Raw genomic sequence first — 20,724 nt, 5'->3', positions numbered from 1 at the left:
GGTTTATTACACCTTGTCAGAATTAAGTAACAGGTTTTCCTCTAACTCATGTGCTGTGTTCACCTCTTCACCTTTTTATTGTCTCCTCTCTGCTCTTCATAATCACTGCCCTCTTCTTTTCTGGAAACTAGCCATGACTCTGCACCACCTTGAATCTTTAAACTGGTTTCCAACTGCAAGTCTAAACATTGCCAATTCCTCTTCATTGTAGTATCTAGTGCTAGGAGGGACCCCTGGGATTTTCCTGAGTAAAACGACTCCATGACTAAGTGTTTTGACAAATATGAGCTGTGAAAGGACAATCTGAAAGTACAAAGAGAACTCTTGATCCTTCACAGCAGAGAGAAAAGCCAGACAGTTGCAAACTCTGCCTAGTTGCCAGTATTTAAGAAATATTTTATTCATTTAACAAGCAGTGGTAGGTAGATCTCCTAAAATATAGTCACTTGGGTATATTTTAGGCTATACAGCACATTTTTTATTTGTGCATTAGCTATTAACCTGAGATGACAAAAAGCACAGCAAAAATCAGTGTCATGCTGGATTGTAGTGCTGCAGCACCCAATCCACCTCATATCACACTACATTAACGTGAAATGAAGTGGTCTGCAGCAGCTCTACTCACTTTAAACAGTTCCTCCTATGACCAAAAGCAGGTGCTGTGATATTTTCATGGCCTCAAAAAGCACTGAAGGTAAATAACCTATCATCTCCATGGAAAACCACCACCAAAACATCACTTGTAAGAGTATTTTGGTTTGTGCCATTTTTTTCCTAATGTACTAAGGAAGCTAAGAATGGTGGTTATGAAAACTATCATGCAAATTGTCATCTAGTCTGGAGCTGGGAAAACTCAGAAAGGCAGAGCACCCTCTGCAAAACTCTTTAGTAAAAGACAAGACAGGAAGCACTGACATAAAAATTGCCAGTTTAGGCAATTGCCATGCAAACAGGACTGGCATAGCACCTCGTGGTCATTATGAGTCCAGTCGTGGAAGTGCTTATCAGCAGAAAAAAAAACAAACATAACTGCATATAGTAGGTCTCATACATAGCAAAATCAGCCCTCAGGTAACCAGTGGTGGTAGCTCACCACAGGCAGATGAGAGGCTGAAGTTCTTTGCCTAAGACACCTGCCAACCAATTCTGAGGAGCACAGATAAAATATAACATCTGTTTGTAATTTGGCTAAGGGGAAAAAAAACCAACAACAAACAACCAAAACCACATAGTTTAGGCAATAAGTATGCACTCTCATGCAAATACAGTGCCTCATGACTGCTGAAAATACTTAGTGTTTAATATCTCTGGCCCCTGGGAAAAACACTTACTATTCTCCATTTCCTTCCCCTTCCCTCAACTGCACATCCACATTTTGAGTTTCATCTTCCAGCAAGTTCTGCCACTGTTTTTTAAAATGGGAAAATATGGGGGACAGAGAAAACGGGCCAGAACTATGTTCTTTCGACACAGATTCTGTAAACTCGCATGTCTAGAGCACAGCAAAACCTTGACACCTTCACTGCACTCTTCTAAAGAGCTTCACAGTCTGCAGTCTCTTCTTCCACACCAAGGATCTTTCCTTTCCTGTCTGGATTAGGGAGATACAAGATCCCCATCTGTTTGGATGTCGTTCTGATGAATAAGCTGTCAGCCACCCTGAAAACACTCAGGTATTAACTCGCTAATGTGAAGCCTGAGCTAATTAATGAGTGCTGTGGCACACTCGTGTGTCGGTAGGCGCAAGTCGATACGCGTGTGCCGACCAGGGACGCTCAGCTGCAGCAAAGCAGAGCAGCGCAGGGAGCTGAGCCAGGAGGGGGTTCACGCTCCTCTGGAGCCAGCACAGTAGCAGCAACAGCAACCCTTCTCTCTGGTAAGTTTTCAGATTTGTCGTGTCTGCACTCACTGATGTAGAAACTATAAAAGAGGCCCGGGGAGCAACGCTGGAAGGATAATTAAAAAATAATTAACAAGAATAATTTGCAAGGGGCCAGGGGACAAGAGCTTTTATTTCATCAGCTGGTGTAAGTGGTTAAAGAGGTACACAAGACTGCTGTAAATGTATCTTTTTTTTTTTTAATTGAGAGGAGAGAGGGTGTAGAGGGAATAATTACCAATTGCTTGCTTGCTTTTGTTCTTTTTGTCAGACTAACTTGCATGACCAAGTAGTTTACTCCAAGACAAGCAGTTAACAAATCACCTACTCCCCCTCTGAAGAGTAGCTTTGGCAGCGTGATGGTGTCTGATGGAGAACACAGCTGCACAGATAAAAGGAAAGAGAAGCAGCAGAACAATAGATTCTCTGCACTTCAATGCCCCTACACGAGGGTCTATGATAGGAAGAGGCAAGGAATTCTTACCATCTCCCATCAGCTATCACACTGTTTGGCTTTTCTGAAATCATTTATTGCTTCTAAAAAGAGAGGAATAAAAAGGATCCATTTCCTCATGATATTGTGAGGTTTTGGTTTCAGAAAGTAGGTTTACTCCCTACTTCTAAGAGACACACAGTAAAACCTGCTTTCAGCAGCTGATTGTCTTCTCCTGGCAGAGACTATTGACATTATCTAGCCGATTCCTGCTGCTGGTCAAGGTTGCCGCACAGTTCATAGTATTGAAAGCCTGTTCAGGTGGAAATTAATCCCACCATAAGAGAATAAATATCACTGGTCTCAAACGTTCCTCTGAGGATGATCCAACACCTTTCAGTTGGAGTATTTTAGCACTCATACCTGGTTCCTTGCAAGTGTTGTGACCACCACCGCAAAACCTACACATGGATGGGAGCCTGCTGTCAACCTTATTTTGTCCACGACCTGCCTCTTCTGGTTTAGACTAAGAATTAAAAAGGAAATTATCCCTAGGATAGTTTGAAGCCCTAAAATCTGCTGCTTTCCCTTCAAAGTACATTGATCTCTGGTTCGCTGCAGCAACCTGTTCTGGACATTCCTTTGTATTTGGCCTCTGCTAGAAACGTGATCAAAATGTTACCAGTAGCAGAGTAAGTCCCAGGTATAAGTACAGGCCTGAAACATACAACAAGCCTGAGAAGAAGCTTTGTGTTATTAAAATATCTCACGAAGAAAGAATTGAAATCCCAGGTCAGCATCTGAGCTCCAGATTTCATGCCAGATTTCCAGGCCAGTACAGCATGAACACATTTCTGGGAAGTATCCAAGCCTTTGAATACTTTTTTAGACCTTTCAAGTTCACCAGGCACTAATGACTGTATGAAAAATGCAAATTAAGTACAATATCTGAATTCAAAATTAAAGCCTTATTGAGAACAATGTGGAGATATGCATTCCAGATGCATTTCTGCTTGGAAGCTAAAAGAAAAGTAGCTTTTTGGGTTTTGCCAGGTTCCCCCATTGTAATTCTGTCCTCTTTTGAATAAGTCTTTATGTAAATGATGACAGGGCAGTTAAGCACAGTGACTGTTAAATGCTTCCTACTGTTCAGTGGGGGTTTATCAAAGGTTTTCAAACCCAGCCTCTTTATCTGTACTGCCTTTCAGTCGGTGCTAAGTGTCTGCTTCTCACCAGTCCTAACAAATATCTCTTCTGTAAGCTTCATCTTCCTGCTGTCATAAGTATCATGCAATATAAAAATCAGGCTTCTGGCATGGAGAAGTGAATCTAGCCATGTGCCAGAGGCATGTTATTTTCTTGTACTCAGTTCTGGTTTTTTTCATTTCAGGGAGTAGAAGCAAGTTACCTAGCACTGCACCGAGGGCCAAGGTCTTACCTACATTGCACTCATGAGTCTTAACAACCACAGTAAGGCCTCCCCAGTACCACTGCAATACAGCACATTCCAGAGACACTAATTACCAGCAAGCACTCAAGAGTGGTCACATCGCTCCTGCAGGTTGCACTTGACCCAAGCAAGGTTAGTTGTTGGTTCCTATACACACAGGCTTGCAGTAGCAAGCATTTCAAAGAAAATTATGAACTCCAGCAGTCCTGATTCTCCACATCAAGATTCTGAACTTATTTTCTTCTTTTTTTTTTGTTTTCCTGTAATCTTCTACACACAAAAGAAATTCTCATTTCAGTGTCACCTCTGATAACATATAACCCCAAAGCAGATGGGTGGCACAAGTGCTGCCATGACAGCTGACACCATTAAAGCCCACCTTAGACATGTCCAGAACAATCTCTTCTATGTCTTGCTGAAAACAAGAGAACCTCTTCACATTAGGACTCTGTCAGAATAAATTTGAGCTCACAGACGTTAGGAAAAACAGAATATTATCAAATATCAAAAGGCACTACAAAACCATTTGCTGAAGCAAAGCTCCAAAATCATCCATTTATTCATATGCATATATAAAATTCCCTCAAGTGTATGGTATTTCGACAGAGACTTGCTCAGTGTTATCTCCCCTAGCATATGACACTTAGCTTTGACTCAGAACCTGGAGCAGGCTACAGTACGTTTAGCTTCTTTACCTCCTTTCATCTCTTCAGCCTGGAAGTGCACATGTGTACCAGAAAAACACCCAGAGCTGCTTACTCAAAAAACCAAATTCAAGGCCTTATATTTGCTGTAATTATTTGCTCAACCTACAGAGCTGGCCAGTGCAGATGGAATTTCTCAGCTGATGGAGTATCTACAAATACCTTGTCAAACACCAGTAAATGAACTCTCCGTGTGTGGCACTGGTACCACACACTTAAGAGGGAGCTTCTGGTTATGGGAAATTTTAAAACATAGGTGGGCATCTCATAACTTGTTCTGAACTAACTAATTGTAGATTTGACTTCTGTAAAAAATGGACTGCGATGCCACTCCTCTAATTTGTTGTTCCTGAACTAGAATCTTTTATGCTGAGGTTTTCAAAACCACCATATTTTTTACTTTTTGCTTTGAAAACCTGAACGTTTCATTTGAAAAGTTTTAACTGAAACAACAAGAAGAAAAAGCAATCCGTTCTGGGCCAAAATTAAACTGAAGGAAAGGAGTTACAGAAAATGCTTTCAATGGTTTTGATTCAGTCTCTGAAAAAATTGTGTTCATGTAAGTAGGAGTAAAGACAGACAAGAGATCATTTCTGTCTTCCAGAAAAACCTCAGAGCTATAGCAAGGGGAAATAAAAAAAAGCCACATAAGATAAAGGTCAACTGCTAAGAAAAGAGAGGTAGCTGGGAATTGGTTAAGACTGGAAACTAGATGAAGGTTTCTCATTCCTAAAAAACTAAGGGTCCAGAACAGTTTTCCCATAGGAACACAGAAAAATAAAACCTAACAAATTTAACATGGATTTTACCACACGTATGAAAGAGATCTGACATTTCACAATGCAGTAAGCTGGTCTGTATAACACACAAGTCACCATGCTTTGTAAGAATGAATCACCATATACAAGAATAATTTCAGAAGCTCTAGAATTAAAACTCATAAAGCATTATATAAACAACTTAGAACTGGATCTCTGTGCACACATGCAGCAAACGACAGAGGAAAAATTATTTACTATGTCAGACTGAGCACAGTCACTCAGTAGGGGAATAATCCTTGCAGTGTAATTTCCTGGAAAGAAAGGATATCAAAGTAGTAATGTGCTATTGTATAAGAGCATTTAGAAGCATGGCTTATTGATTATCCAGCAAATGGCTTGAGCTCTGACATAAGGCTTTTTGAGAGAGCAAGACAGGTATTGTGTTAACATCTCTACTCTCTTCAAGGATTCTAGGAGATCTGCAGCAAAATAAGAAAGAATGGAATAAATTTGGGGCTACAAATTGCTGCAAAAACTGTTTTTTACTGGTAAAGCACCCGAGGCTTTCAGCTGTCCTACTCGTAAAGGGCAGCTCACATGGAAATGTACACTGCTGCTGTGAAACCAGAATCCAAGGAAGATTTTCTCATAAAAAGAATCCTGGTGATGGGTGACTAGAAGGAGGTGCTGACATCTGGGCTTACTTCCATTCCTCATTGTGCAAAGCTTTTGGCTAATGTTAACAAATGGAAATGAGTAAATCTCTCTGGCTTTTATCCTGCAAGGTTTTTCCTCTGGCTGAGACCCTCTAGCTTTACTAGGCCAGTGCTGTGGTATATTTCTCTGATATCATAAAAAGTGACTCCTTTATTTCCATACAAAGTGCCAAACGAAGCTCCTGAAGTGGAAACACTTTTCTCAAAGGAGTAGAGCTGTATCTCCCATCTGTTTTCTAAGAGGCAAACAAATATTCATCAGAAAACCACCTATCACGACTATTCAGATGAAACATACTCAAGTCCAATAATCTAAAGTGAAACCCTCTGTCTTTTACTACATATTCTCTAGCACATATCTAACAGAACTATTCATAATGGTGAATGCCTGACAAAACTGGAAAAGCTGGATATCACAGAATCACAAAGGAGAAAGCCACCACTGACATGTATTATAAGTATGCTCCTTGGTGTCTTTTACACAAAAGGAGTAAAAGAAGCAACCAGCTCAGCAGTTTAGCATCTACTTGACTTTTCTTTGGTTCTTTCATCATGAAAGTTGACAGTGACAAGTTAAAAATTACTTGTGTTCAGATCATATTGATACTGATGCCACTATGAGAATTCTCAGAGAGTGCTTTTTAACACCCTTAACAGCGTAAGTGCAAGAGGAAAAACATATTTATTGCCTGAGCAACTGGGAAAGACTAACCAATGCAAGCAAGAAAACTGAGACACTGTCAGGTTTTAGATACACCAAATAGGAGACAATACTCTAGAGAATCACAGTTAGAAGACCATGCAGATATGCAGAGGCCTTTCACTGGTAATGCATGACATTGTGTAAAACAGAAGGGGAAAAGAGTTCAGAGTTTTATTTAGAATTACATTTGTCTTTGTACTGATACCCTTGAGAAAGTGTGTGGTGATATAGAAACAACCATATTGACCCCTTCTCCCTTTTGGCAGTTGGGCTGGCAATAACTGTCTCTCTTTATTAATATTGTTTTTATCTAGAGCTGTAATGACCATCCCACACAGGTGAAATGAAAGACATTTATTTTATGCCTAACACCTTGCTGGGGAAAAAAAAAATTTAAAAAATCAATGTATTGCTCTAATTTGCTAAATAACTTTTTGCTGTCGAGGAGAAACAGCCCTGGAGGAGCAAAAACATCACCTAGCATGCTCAGAAACTAATTGCAAATCACTGTGCCCAAGAGGTGGGACCTCACCATCAAGCACACCTTGGTCTGCAGCTTTCCCTGCTAACATGATCAACAATGACAACGATTATGGGAAAGCTCCTTGAGGACAGTGGAAGGCTTTCTCACAGCACACAACAGTGTTCTTATAAAAAGTAGCAGAAACTTTGGGATGGCACTGACAGGCACAAGCTATCTGACATGTCAGATATTAGGTCTGCCTGGGTGAGACAAAGGGAGAGGTTAAAAATCTCAAGGCACCAGCATCAATGAAAGGAAGAGAGTTTACAAACCAGTTGTTTCCCAGTCACTTCTCCATAGAGTAACAGAGAAATTAAAAGGATGCTTTCAAATGGAGATTCCTATCCAGAAAACAGCCATTTCCTTTCAGCAGTCTCAGGTTTCAAACTGGCTGCCGCAGAAAGATAGACATTAAACAGGTGATGAGATGCACAACACAGATTCAGCATTGTTCCACAGCATCTCATGCTGAATACCACAAACACCTGAAATTTATTCTTTGCTATTTGAGCTGTTATGCATAGTGGTATCCTTATTGCCTTTCTTTATACACCCACTTAGGAAATTCAAGTCTATTTACAACAGAAACATGAAAAAACCCAAACATTTTAAAAGTTGGTGCAGAGCTTACACTGAAGGTTTATCCTTTCACTTTTGCAATGTCATGAAAGTGGCTTTTCTAGCTTCACCCAGGACATAAATCCTAAGGAACCATGAGGCATGATCTTTCAAATCCCTATACTTGGACTTGGTTCCTTCTGCATTTCCCTCACTCCTAAACATTTTGGTTTATTTTACCTTCACTTTGAATCAAAGTCTCAAATTATACATTTGACCTCATGTGAGCAGATACCAGGATGAAAATAGGAGGAAACATACAGCTCATTTCTCATCGGAATAGCTTATAGAATTTGTTTCTTCACCTTTTTATCGCAGCAATATCACTTCTATGTATCATGTTTTTACATTACCAAATGATAAAGAACTCCAAACAGGACTCTTCAGAACTATTTGTGCCTAGCATGCCACTCATCTTCTTATGTACAAAAAGGAATAAATAGGCAGACCTTTGTCTGTCCTCAGTCATTCACCCATCTTGGACTTTTCTTATAAGATAAACTTTCCCAATTACTACGGACAGCTGCAGAGAATTTTTGACTGGGATAGAAACACTTCTGTCAGCTTTGAGCTATAATTTACAAACTAACATATACAAACAAGAAAGCACACAGTGAAATTCATTCAAGATTATTAGGAACAAAAATAGATTTAGAATAACTTGAAAAACTTTGTGACTAATGATGTGCTTTCAGCTGTAGAGGATCAGATATTAAAGTCAAGGAATCCCATGTAAAGAAAAGTCACAGTGTTGTGGAATTGTGGAACCTCCAAAATAATTGTTCTTCCAGAAAATACCAGGTGCCAAAATATTTGGCTTATAGTCTCTACTTTAAAAGTTATTTTAAGCCCACAACTACTCAGTGAAACCAGGACTTAAATCTTTCTCACCTGTTTATTAACCTCATGAGAGGATGAGTTAATGCAGAGCAAATCTGAAATCTTTTTTTCCTTTAGCTGCCTGTTTTTAACACTACATAGGAAATTCCACTATGGAGTTTCCTCTATTTCCACTAGAGAACAAAATCACCATCACTTCCCCTGGCTAAGTCAAACTCTACCTCACTCAGGGCCACTTTCCAAAGTATGCTGAAGTTAAAGAAAAGATTTAATCCAACAAATTATGACTCAAACCTTTAGAGAGAAGTAGGCAAAGAAACTAAAATCTTATCAAATAAATTTTAATCAATTTGGCATTCCACAGAAAATTGAAGTGCAATATCCTCTAATATTTTGAAGCAACTTTATTGCCTCTGATGAGCATCTTCATTCCTATTGTCACGCTGAGCACTTCAGCAGGATTTGAGCTGGCCAGAGTGGAGTGGAAAACAAGGCTGTTCAGAACTAGATGTGTGGTAGGAGCAAAACCAGCAAATCAACAGTTGATGAGGGTGTCAGAAGGCTTAGCATGAACAGCTATTCATTAAAAGCCATGGGGAAAGGGGAAAAAAAAGCCAATATGCTGTTCACAAGGGCAGCAGGGATGCCACAGAGATGTCAGATGGTAGTGACTAGCAACCAAGGTGGAAGTCAGACACATGCTGATAAATAATAGTATTATATATAACATAATATATTGCAAATAATAACAGTATATTTTAAATCCTTGTAAATAATAATGTCAAAACAATGATAAATAACAATAAAATGCTGAAATTAACCTATGGTTAGACTATTCCACTTAGAAAAATAAAAATGGTATCAAAAGGCAACAAAATGTTTTAGTGACATGACAGGTGTTTGGCTCCAAGTTGTTCCTCAGAACACTATACAAACCACGAAGCTTTTTTTTCTGCTGTGTATTTGTGCACACAAATACGTTGCTACAACAGGATGGAAAATTTACACCTAGATGTGTCTCTTTGTTCTGTAATGGGCTGTAAATTTTCATTAATAGACTGTAAATTCCTGTGGTGTAAATTGTGTGTGTGAAGTGTCTAGGTAGGTGCACATGAAACAAATCTCAGTGGGACAGAGAGGGAAGCAGGACAGCTTAATAGAAATCAAGCTTGGCTTTTCTCCACTCACGCTAATCAACACACCTTGTAGAGATACCAACCAAATACTAATCCCAGTGATGCACACAGGGTAATATCAAAAGGGCTAAACCAGCTGCCCTTATCTACAGGGAGAATGACAGCCAGCCAATTTCAAGGCAGGGCTTTTTTGGGTCCTTGCTTACTTGTTAAAAACCTGGACCAATACACATATGCTCCCCTGCAAAATGGCACAAGCTGAAAGCCCCTGGGTTCTGCTGCATTAGCAAGGTCATCCCCTCGACCTCTCACCTGTGGCCTGAACCATCTTAATTAAGATTCAAGAAGCCCAAAGTGGCTGCTTCTCAAGGTCACTGGGCAGCCTCACACCAAACACTAGTGCTCTGAAAAGGAACCTTTGGTCTGGTGATCTGCTCATTAGGGAGTGTGGAGGGTCTGTATTTACTGCCAGACCATGGCTCATGGCTTCTCACCAGCTCTCTCTGCAGTGGGGCAAGAAAACTAAGGAGGTTCTGACACTTCTGAGTGGCAGTGTTTTGTATCAGACCTACATGCTTAAACACAGCAGGGAGAATTTCAGTCCCTGTCAATCCTTTCTGTAAACACTCTTAATGGTGTTTCAACTGGTTACAACTTGCTACTTTGCAGGCATACATGGGACAAACTGGATCTTCCTAACAGCAGCTCCATGTGTTTACACAGCAGGAAGGATAACTACTGAATGCATGTGCCAAAATAAATATGATTATTGCTATTGTCATTGTGAAATTACTCAAAACTGAGGTCAATAGACATTTGTTACAAATGCATGATGAGATAATTGAAAAGCCAGGAAAAGGATTTATAGAGAGCGAAAGCAGTGAACAATAAATACATAATGAGAAATATTAAATTATCTTTGTTATGTGGGGAGAAGATTTGACATTAAGGATTTTCTCTAAATATTTGTGAGCTGCAATGGCTAACATTAAGACATCATAATGACAGATAAAGTCTTCTATTAGCACATCAGTAAGCAGAGGCAGTGCATGAGTGTGATTGCTAAGATGATTGAGGTTATTTAGAGGCTGGCTGAGGTAGCAACACAGCTTTAATAGATGTACTCAGTACAACACACTGACATTCCAAAATTAGGCATTGTAAGTAATAACAAAATTTATGCCCAGAGCAACACAAAACAGACCTTGGCCCTCCCCTTAATCACTCTATCTTTGCGGCCAGTCACGTTATGAGATGGTTGTGCTTCAGCTTCCAATCATTTTGCCATTTTGAAGGTGATATTTGACCTACTTTGCTTATGAAAATGCTCAGCTTAGTGACCTTGTGTGGCAAAGATTAAGACAAAGTGGACATACTTTCCCATGGCAGTAGCAGCAGCAGCTTTCCTTCTCCTTTCTCACATTCTACACCTAACCATAATTTGTCTCACAACACATAACAATTTAGAAGAGTATTTTACAGAAACTTGACTAAAATGACACAAGATGGGAGGAGGGGGGAAGAAGAGAGCAAAATGAATTTAATTGATTTAATTGCCAGAGGAAAAGGCATTAACCTTGGTGGACTTGTTCAGAAGTTGCATTTCATTGCATATAGACACTTCTTTTGATGTCCAGCACATTCAGCAGCTCTTTTTGCCTGGTCAATCTGACTGACAATGACCTAGAGAGAGCAAGAGCTCCTACTGAGGGCATACACTTATATCACAGAGAGAGTGATTTGCCACTGGAATGGGCTGCCCAGGGAGGTGAAGGAGTCACCGGCCCTGGAGGTGTTCAGAAAAAGACTCTGGTTCATAGGATCATAGGATGTTAGGGGTTGGAAGGGACCCAAAGAAATCATCAAGTCCAAACCCCTGCTGGAGCAGGACAATACTATCTAACACAGATGACAGAGGAACATAGCCAGACAGGCCTTGAAAGTCCCCAGAGAAAGAGACTCCACAACCTCCCTGGGGATCCTGTCTAGTTGCCTAGACTTAGTGCCTAGCCTTAGTCTAGTTGACTGGACAGGGCAAGGTAGTAGGTTGGACTGGATGATCTTGGAGGTCTTGTCCAACCTGGTTGATTCTATGATTCTATTTCTGTCTGAAAAAAAAAAAAGAAACAAACAAAAAAAGCCCTTACCAAAAAACAGGAACCCCTCCCCAGCTCCCCTCCTCACAAACCCACAAGTGAGAGGAAGCAAAATAGGAAAGAAGATAAGGAAAGAGAGCAATAAGAGAGGGAACTTGCTAGACCAACACTTCATCTTAATATGAAGTTCAGACATGCCTGGGGCTTGCAGCCAGACAAGGGACCTGAGAAATGCTGTAGTGTTGAGTAATGGACACTGTTGGGGTTTCTTTTAATTGAACAGCAAATCCTCAGCTGAAGTTATTCAGTGACATTCACCATATTAAGACATGGACACTTGAAAAGCAATGAATGCATTTTGCTTTTCTTCCCTAACTCGTCATCAGTCAAAGGTTGCATTGCATAGAACAAAAGGTTTTTTTACTGGTGACAATATGCAGGGACAGTAAAAATCAGGAGTAGCCTAGCTAAATTATTTGCATATCTGGTCTGGTCAAATGAGCTTATGTTCCAGACAAAATTTACAAATTGTAGGGGGTTTCTTTTTTTTTTTTCAGTGCTCTGAACTTTAAATTTTGCTGACAGAAATGAAACCTAACTCAAGAATTCAGAACAAATAAGATAATTGGCTTTTTTATTCATAAACCATGCTGAAAGTAATTAGAAAAAGTGATGGAAGACAAAGGCTGATATACAGAGAGATAAAAACTTCTAAACCACTGAGGATAAGAAACTGGGGAGAATACTATGGAATCAGTTTTTCCTTAGTTCCTGTGCACTTCCCCACAGATATTCGGGCCAGTACTGGATTTGGGACACCTAGCTAGAAGGATCACTGACCTAGTACAGCTGCCTTTATCTCCCCAAACCATCTGATAAGGTCAGACAGCACTGAGACTCACACAGGCTGCAGTTAGTGATTAACTAAATCTTGAGTCTCACTGGCCAGGCCTGGTTTTGATTGTTGCGCTACTTGCACCACAGACAGGTTGTCCCTGTTCCAGCGACTGGTACAACAAAAAAGGCTTTACAAAAGCATCAAAAAAAGGCAGGGGAAGGCAACACAGGAGCAATGAGACCAGTCATATGGGCCCCTTGGACACGCTGGGAAGTCTGGCACAATAGGTATGGCTGCAACCCTCTGTTTACTGAACCCAAATCTATGAAACCAGGCTATGCATCCCATTACAGAGGGCCACCACTCCACTGGGAACCTTCTGTACATACAGCATTACCACTGCAAACGAGCTGAAAGTTTGGATTGCCTGCTGTTCTGATGCCTTCTGCTAACAAATGCCACATGACCAGGCCATGTCTACATCTGCCATGAATGCCCTTATTCTCCATACACAGCTGTGTCATGTCCTGAACACAGGTATGGCTTCACACAGCTTCTGCCTGGCAGAAACTTAGTGTGACACTAGGACACGAAATGAGTTTTCTTGTTCTCCTAAAGTAGCAACCTTTTCATGCAAATACCTAGGCTGCACCTACAAAAGCATCTTAGTAGTCGAAAACACAAAGAAAGCAACAATCTTCTCCCTTCCTTCTCCTGGACTGCTTTTCAGCAACTCCTGAAACAGGTTCACCTTTTTGTGTCTAAGTTACTAAAAGAGCAAACAAACAAAACCCCAACAAAGAAAGAAAGCCACACAACAATTGTCAGAGTAAAGTAACTGGATCTACACACTTCATTTGCAAAATAACATCTTCAGTTTTGATAACAAAGCAGCTGCGGGAGTAGCATCTGCCTCTGGAAGGCTAGCCAAACTCTGGAGGAATTGTAACAGACAAAGAGTGCAGAGGACCCAAAAAAAAGTGCAAAAAATAAAAGCACAGATACTTGCAAGTTTGCATAGAAAATGAGAAGACATTTGACAGGCAAAAGTCATTTCCTTTTCTAAAAAGGAGGAGTTTTTTCTAATGACAAACCTAACCTTGGTTAGACTCTTGTTGGAGCCATTAGGCCAGTCCAACAGGAAGCAGCACAGACTGTCCTGTGTCTCTCACAAGAGGAAACATGCCAAAAATTAGTGTTCATTCTGTGCTGCTAAGCACCAACTGTGGTACTATGTTAGGTTGTAATGGAAAACTAGAAATGGCTGAATTAACATTTTTATGTCATGCCTTGGTTTCTAACAGCCATATTTTTACATCAGGACATTTGCTTTCCCATCTGAAAATACCCTGCTATATGAGATCATTGTCTGCTTTGGTATCCCACTCCAGAATGTTCATATCATGTTATGCTATAGCTCTACAGGAGAGCTGTAAGACAATAGGAGGTACCTTTAAAAATATGTTACACCTGTGGTAAGTAACAACTGAAGCAAAAGCTTCATATTAAGAGTGTTTTGGTCTTCACATACAGTTCACTTTCGTGTCCTGTCCTTGAAAAGCTATTTTATAATATGAGCAAAAATCTGTACCCAAACCTGGCTCCTCTGTCCCTGTGCCTAATGGGCTTAAGCTGGGTTCATCATGCAAGCCCACGCAGATGAACCTTTTGCCTCCAATGTGCACATAGAGGCCTGAAAAATACTCATGTGCATGCATGTGTATAGCCTCTACCACGAGCCTTTGCAGGCACACAGGTGCACACATTCCACTGCATGCTGGGTTGTTTGGCATCAACATTCTAACACACTTCTACCTGTAACAAATTGGTGCTCTGACATTATTTGACCACTTTGATGTTGCTAACAGCACCAGCACTGCAGTTGTACTCCCTCCTGTCCTGCACACCAATGATCCTGCTCTTTGCCCCTGATGGAAATTACATTCTCAACCTTAGTCCTCATGCACTCAAACAAGTCTCAGAGTACAGAAACACACGTGGTTCACATTGGAAACCTTTCAGTGACTGAGTGAAGAAATACAATGAAATCCTGGAAAACAGACTAAGCTAATTTGATCTCAGCCGTTCCTCACTGCTGAAGCTGAGCAGACCCCCGCTTGGCTCAGATCCCTGTAGAGCCATTAATTAAACCACTAATTGCTCCTGGCTTTACTGCTTTTAAGTCACACAGTAAGTAATTATTCTTTCTGAATACAGCTACTATTCTTCCACACCTCTGGGCAGCACCATGGGGTCATAGAGTCATTCAGAGGTGGAAGGGACCTCAAGGATCATCTAGTTCCAACCCCTCTGCCATGGGCAGGGACACCTCACACTACATCAGGCTGTCTCATCCAGCCTGGCCTTAAACACCTCCAGGGATGGAGCTTCCACCATCTCCCTGGGCAATCCGTTCCAGGGTCTCACCACACTCATGCTGAACAACTTCTTCCTAACATTCAGTCTGAATCTACCTATTGCCAGCTTTGTTCCATCCCCCCCAGTCCTATCACTACCTGACATCCTAGAAAATCCCTCCCCAGCTTTCTTGTCAGATCTACATTCAGCATCCAGCTGCCAAGACAGAGGACCCTCTCACCCATCTTCAGCTTACCCCAGGGCTTGAGCCTTAGCCTGAGCAACTGGATCTACTGTAACTCCTGAAGTCATTAATACAGTTTGCTGACTTCTCAAAAATATCTGAATGTATCTGTTCACCATCTCAAAGGAGTGATACTGAGAGAGTGGGCCGTGGTGATGAGATGCTGATCCTTCCAAAGGTGCTGCAAGATACAGCTAGCAGAAGGGCAGCTATGAAAGCTAGATCCTTCAAACGAAAGCTCAAACTGTACCAGCAAGCTAATGGTTCTAGGAAAGAGATCTGACAGGCCATTTAGGAATGTCAATAGAATGTCCGAGAAAACAAACATTATTTTGGTTGATTTCATTAATCTTGGCCCAAATTTTTCTTCCTAAGAGCCAGCTCAATTCAGAATGGCAAGTACTTTATCCATATGACAGCATAATAAGAAAATTGCCACTCAGGCTCAGAAAATGAGCCTTTTCCATTTTCTGACATTAATTTATCCAGAGGAAACCATGCAATATCTGAAATTACGTAGGCCTTATCTTGGAAAAAACCCTCACAGCAGCTGTCAATACAGCTTTAACCTTTGAAGAAACACTTTCTTTTCAGAAGGACTTGCGTTGCCTTTTGCAAGGATAATTCTTGCAGTGACCTATAAAAATGTTCCAACATTCTCTCTTATTGCAGTGTCTAATGTCCTCTAAAACTACCTCACTCCTTCCTGTAGTAACTCATTATTTCAAAGGATAGCATCTCACCTAAGTGCTAGGACAGCAAACAATTTGTAACAAAACATGCAGGTTACCATCTATCTTAACTAATCAAAACTTGATGAACTATTCCTGTATGATAGCTGAAGAACCATTCTATCACCTAAATACTTGGGTTTGCCATCATGCAATATATAATATTTATAACTTTTAACTTTAAGTTACCTAATGAAGAACTTAATGCCTGGACAGAAAAGGTAAGTGAATATCAGAAAACACATGTGATATTTGAAGCAGTAATTTATGTTTAAGACTGACCAGAATAAAGATGAGAATCATAGAATCATTAATATTTGAAAGGATCTCAAAGATTATCAAGTCCAAAGATCATCAGTGGACACCAACATGCCCACTGAACCATGTCCCAGACTGCATTATCTACACCTTTTTTAAATACTGGTGATGAAACCACCACTATCTTGTTTATTCTTCTCATAACACTATTTTGTGTCTCATTACTGACTTGTCCAGTCTAATTCAAGCCATTCAAGTTACTTCTACTGGAGCTATCTTCAACACAGACAAATAATTGCTGGGAAATACTTTCAGATATTTATCCCTGGTTTACCTATCTCAGTTTTAGCCTATTATTGCTATTTAAGCTTCTCCTTCTACCCTTTGAAGTTGTTTGTGTGCTACAGCTATACTGACAGCATTCTTTCATACAGTTCTGAGCAGTCATACAAATCAGTCAGGGCTTAATGCAGACTGTAATGATCAATATAAGCTGCTGAGGGACTTATTATTAGTAAGACACCTTTTAAAGAAAGCTCAGGTTTTGTTTACAAACCATTTGTAAACTGGTCATGATTACAGCAGACTCCACTTTATCAGTCCGTGGATAGAACACTCTCAAGGCTTTCTTTTTGCTAATGTTGCAGAAATACAGGAGACTAAATTTCTCACACCCTTTACAATAACATAAAGCAATACAAAGATATTCTTTATGACTATGAGGAAAACAATGGCAAAGGTACATTGTAATACATTCAAAGATAAGTATCAATGTACAGCATTAAGAAAACACTTGAATCAAATGAACACAGTTCATTAAATCACAGAAAATAGTACTTTGAAAAGAGGCTTATCATTTGGAAGGACACAATCAATGCCAAAAGAAAACTTTTCAAGAGCAATTACATGACTTCAAAGTCGTTTTGATAAACCAGAGGGTTTACACTACAACTGGAGGCATGGTTATACAGCACACATAATCCATGCTAGCTTTAAAAGTAAGCTAGCACTGATGTGGCAGTGAGCTAACTACTTGTGAGTTGTAGGCACCACAAGGGACTTGCTGCGCTTAATGAGGCAGTGAGTTTCTACCTCTCCTTGTTCCCCCACACTTGGGATACCAGCTATCATTCCTTTCCAGCTGCAGGAGTTAGTGCATCTGTCTGCATTCTTGTGGGGTTTATAGCAGTGAAATTTCTGTCCCTTTTTTTTATATGTCAGGAGTCAAAGCAAAGAGCTGAAGCCCTTGCTCTGGAAATTGGAGATTATATAAAGTCTGATGCAAATAGGAAAACATTTCAAGAATATTTGTCAATTTTTAGAGTCTTCTGTGATCCTACAAGGGTAAACTTTCAATTTGCAATGACATCCTAGCAGGTTCTTGTTCTACAGTCTTTCACAGGAAGATTTAGCATGCTGAAGAAACAAGAAAACACTTAGCTGCTATTATTCACCTGTCAACACATCAGCTATTTACAAAGTCTATCCCTCTTCCTCCCTCAACTACAGCTCTTCCTGTGCAGATTTATCTATCACCCACTACCAAAACCACATCAACCACTACATCTTGAATACTTGCAGGTTAGAAAGGAAGCATTTCTAATTTAACTGTCAATACAAAGAACACAATGAGTATTACAGTCTAATTGTCTTCTGTGACATCCGTATCTATTAAGTGCTGCTGCTGTTAGATTCCCTGCAGGGTTTGAGCACCACAAGTTGCTGTCACTGCAAAATGAATAGCAGCGTGGGCCAAACTTCTCCAAGATAGCACAGAGCAATTCAGCTACTCGTTTGACTCATTCACACCCACAAGATGAACAAGTACCTGAGAGACCCACCAGACAGGTAGGCAGACAAAATATTTCTTGCCATTTCAGAAACAGGCTTGTGACACTGACAACTCTGTTAAAAAAGCTAGAACTTCAGGCATCTTGACTAACAGACAAAATACAACAGTTCGTCCCTGTCTATGGCAGGGGGGTTGGAATTAGATGATCCTTGATGTCCCTTCCAACCCTGACTGATTCTATGATTAACCAACCTTAGGAACAGTCCATCTGAAATTTAGACCTTAAACTTCTGATTGTAACTGGACTAAGCACAAACCACAAGTTATTGATGAAGCAATTAAGGCCCAACTAGTGGACTGCTTTAAATGTTTTTCAAGTGTAGCTGAGCAGCTTAAGCCATGTTTCATCTCCTCATAGACAAGTGTATTCAAAGCACTCACCCAGTGTATTAGAAACACTCACCCAGTGAGTCCCAGGCTACTGCAGAAGAGCAAGGAAACGAGGGATTCACTGAAAGGTCATTGTTTAGCACAAAAGTGCCTGATACTCTGCTTATCTGCCCTCCCGAGCTCCTTTCCTTTGGATCGCTCATTCCCTCAGTTCTGTGGTTCTCGTCATCTTTCTCTAAAATCAGTTCCTCTAGATTTTACTCTATCCACCCTCTCTGACCTTCCCTCTTTACCACAAATCCTCCTCTTCAGTTCTCTGTCCAACTCTGCATATCTCACTCCTCCTGTAAAACTAGGTCAGCCCTGCTGTCCATGTGCACCGGTGCTTGGTGCTATTCTGCACATGTGTAACGGGTCACCACAGGTGGTCCCGTATCCTGGGACAGATGAGATGCTGCCAAACCAGGGACAGCTGACTTCTTGCTGTCTATTGACTGGCAAAACACAACAAACTCCCTGATCCACTACCCTTTTAAGCTCAAAAAGCACCACAGCTGAGTCTGAGAAGCATTGATCTCACCTCCAGCTGTGGCCAATACCAAATGCTTCAGAGAAACAAAACACCCTGTATGGGCAAATACACCAGAATTTACTGTGATCAGGTGGACAAAACCTACAGCTAAAAGCAGATTAGAATGATTCCTCTGAAAACAAGGTCTGAAAGTTCACCTTGCCTTGAAATATGTTTCAGCAATATCACATTTGGAAAGATCTTTCCTCTTTGTGGAGGAAATAAAAGCTTCACAATGCTGCTATTCACAAACACACCTGGGAAGACAAGGGGTTTGTTCATTTTGTTCAGTGATGACTTAGAGCAGTGAATCCCACCTGGATTTTCATTTTGAGCTACAAATTTATCGGTCTTGTAACATCAATTACTGGGCGTGCTTCTGCCACAGTGTTTTTAACAGAGTTTGCTGCTTCTCTAAAGTAAGAGAAGACTTGGACCTCTATTACTTGTTTTAGATGTCTAAACCACAAGAAAATGCATTCTTCTCTCAAAAAGCTTATCATTGACCTCTTATCACCTCCTTACCTTCTGGCATTCTTATTTCTCTATAAAAACGAGGCTCCCAGAGCCAAACACAATGTGACCAGCAATGAAAGATGAAGCATCACTATCATTTGCATTCCTTGTGCTACTCACTTCACAGAACTGCTAGGGTTTTTTTTTGGTAACTTGTGATTTATTCTCCAAGACACCCTTGAAAAACAACTAACATTCACTCATGTTGAAAACCAATGTTTTAAACTTCATCAGTCTTTAATTTGTGATCCATGACAGCACTTCAGGTGAGTAACTTTTTAATGCCTCTGAGACATGATGTCAAAGGTTTTTGAAAGTCCAAGAAAAAAAATCTTTTCTATTAACCTTGCTTGGGTTTTAGTGATATTCTAAATTTTACAGCAAAATTCTTTTTTCTGTCTCAGACTGATGAGGTTTTACTTCTTGAACCCAACCAGATAATCCTCGAGGCCACTTTCAATCTCATCTTTTATTATTTTACGAGATTCAGTGTTTTTGTATCTCAACCTCTCCCCCACATTTCCAGAAAGTCACTCCATGGATTTTTCTTTCTAAGAGCTGAGTTTTGATTTTCCCCTCTCATTTATGCTCTTGTCTCTGAGACAAATGAACAAATGAATCACAAAACCAAATTTGTTAAATAAAATGAATAGACAAATGGAAGAGAAATAAGAAATCACTGATCAACACCATGATCATTCAAACCTTGGCAGCCCTCTGTGATGTACTTGTTGCAGAAGAAAAGATGGACTAAAATAATGAATTAATTAGCCTCTACTGGTGGCAGAAAACAGTGACATTAAATTGCAGGGTCTGCTGTAAGAGAAAATCAAGGCACACTGACAAAGCAACCATTGTCTTTTTGTGGCCATGCAGTTGTTGTTGTGACAAAAACTCTCCAAAATCCAGAACTCAGTTTTTTAGGCCCTGATTTCAGTCAATGTGGGTCTGCAAGTACTTCCACATCTAGAATCTAAATAAAGCATTCAAAAGTTCAGAAATCAATTAACAAAATTACCTCCCAGCCTTAAATATCTAGAGTATAGTTGGACTATTAGAAGGAAAAAACAGATTAGCCTGAAGTTATATCAATGACCTGTTGGTTTTGTCTGCAGCCGGGCTGTCAGTAAGTTGTTTTTCCCTTTCAGTGCAATGCCAGCTCTTGAG

The 20,724-nt window shown here is 40.3% G+C and overlaps 1 long non-coding RNA gene across 5 annotated transcripts in view; it reads right to left on the bottom strand.

Annotated features, from left to right (window-relative positions):
- The window catches only part of LOC135189651 (uncharacterized), a 137,013-nt gene that overhangs the window by 66,100 nt on the left and 50,189 nt on the right, over positions 1-20,724 (bottom strand). The window contains exon 5 of one of the 5 annotated variants that reach the window (XR_010308193.1): positions 1,220-1,946. The exons of the other annotated variants lie outside the window; for them this stretch is intronic. This is a non-coding gene — a long non-coding RNA (uncharacterized LOC135189651). Of the gene's footprint in view, positions 1-1,219; positions 1,947-20,724 lie in introns of those variants that run through there. 5 annotated transcript variants of the gene reach the window in all.

Source organism: Pogoniulus pusillus, chromosome 33, assembly GCF_015220805.1.
Source record: "Pogoniulus pusillus isolate bPogPus1 chromosome 33, bPogPus1.pri, whole genome shotgun sequence".
In the NCBI taxonomy this organism is placed as follows: Eukaryota; Metazoa; Chordata; class Aves; order Piciformes; family Lybiidae; genus Pogoniulus; species Pogoniulus pusillus.
Note: the sequence above shows the minus strand (reverse complement) of the source record. Positions and strands in the feature narration are given on the sequence as shown.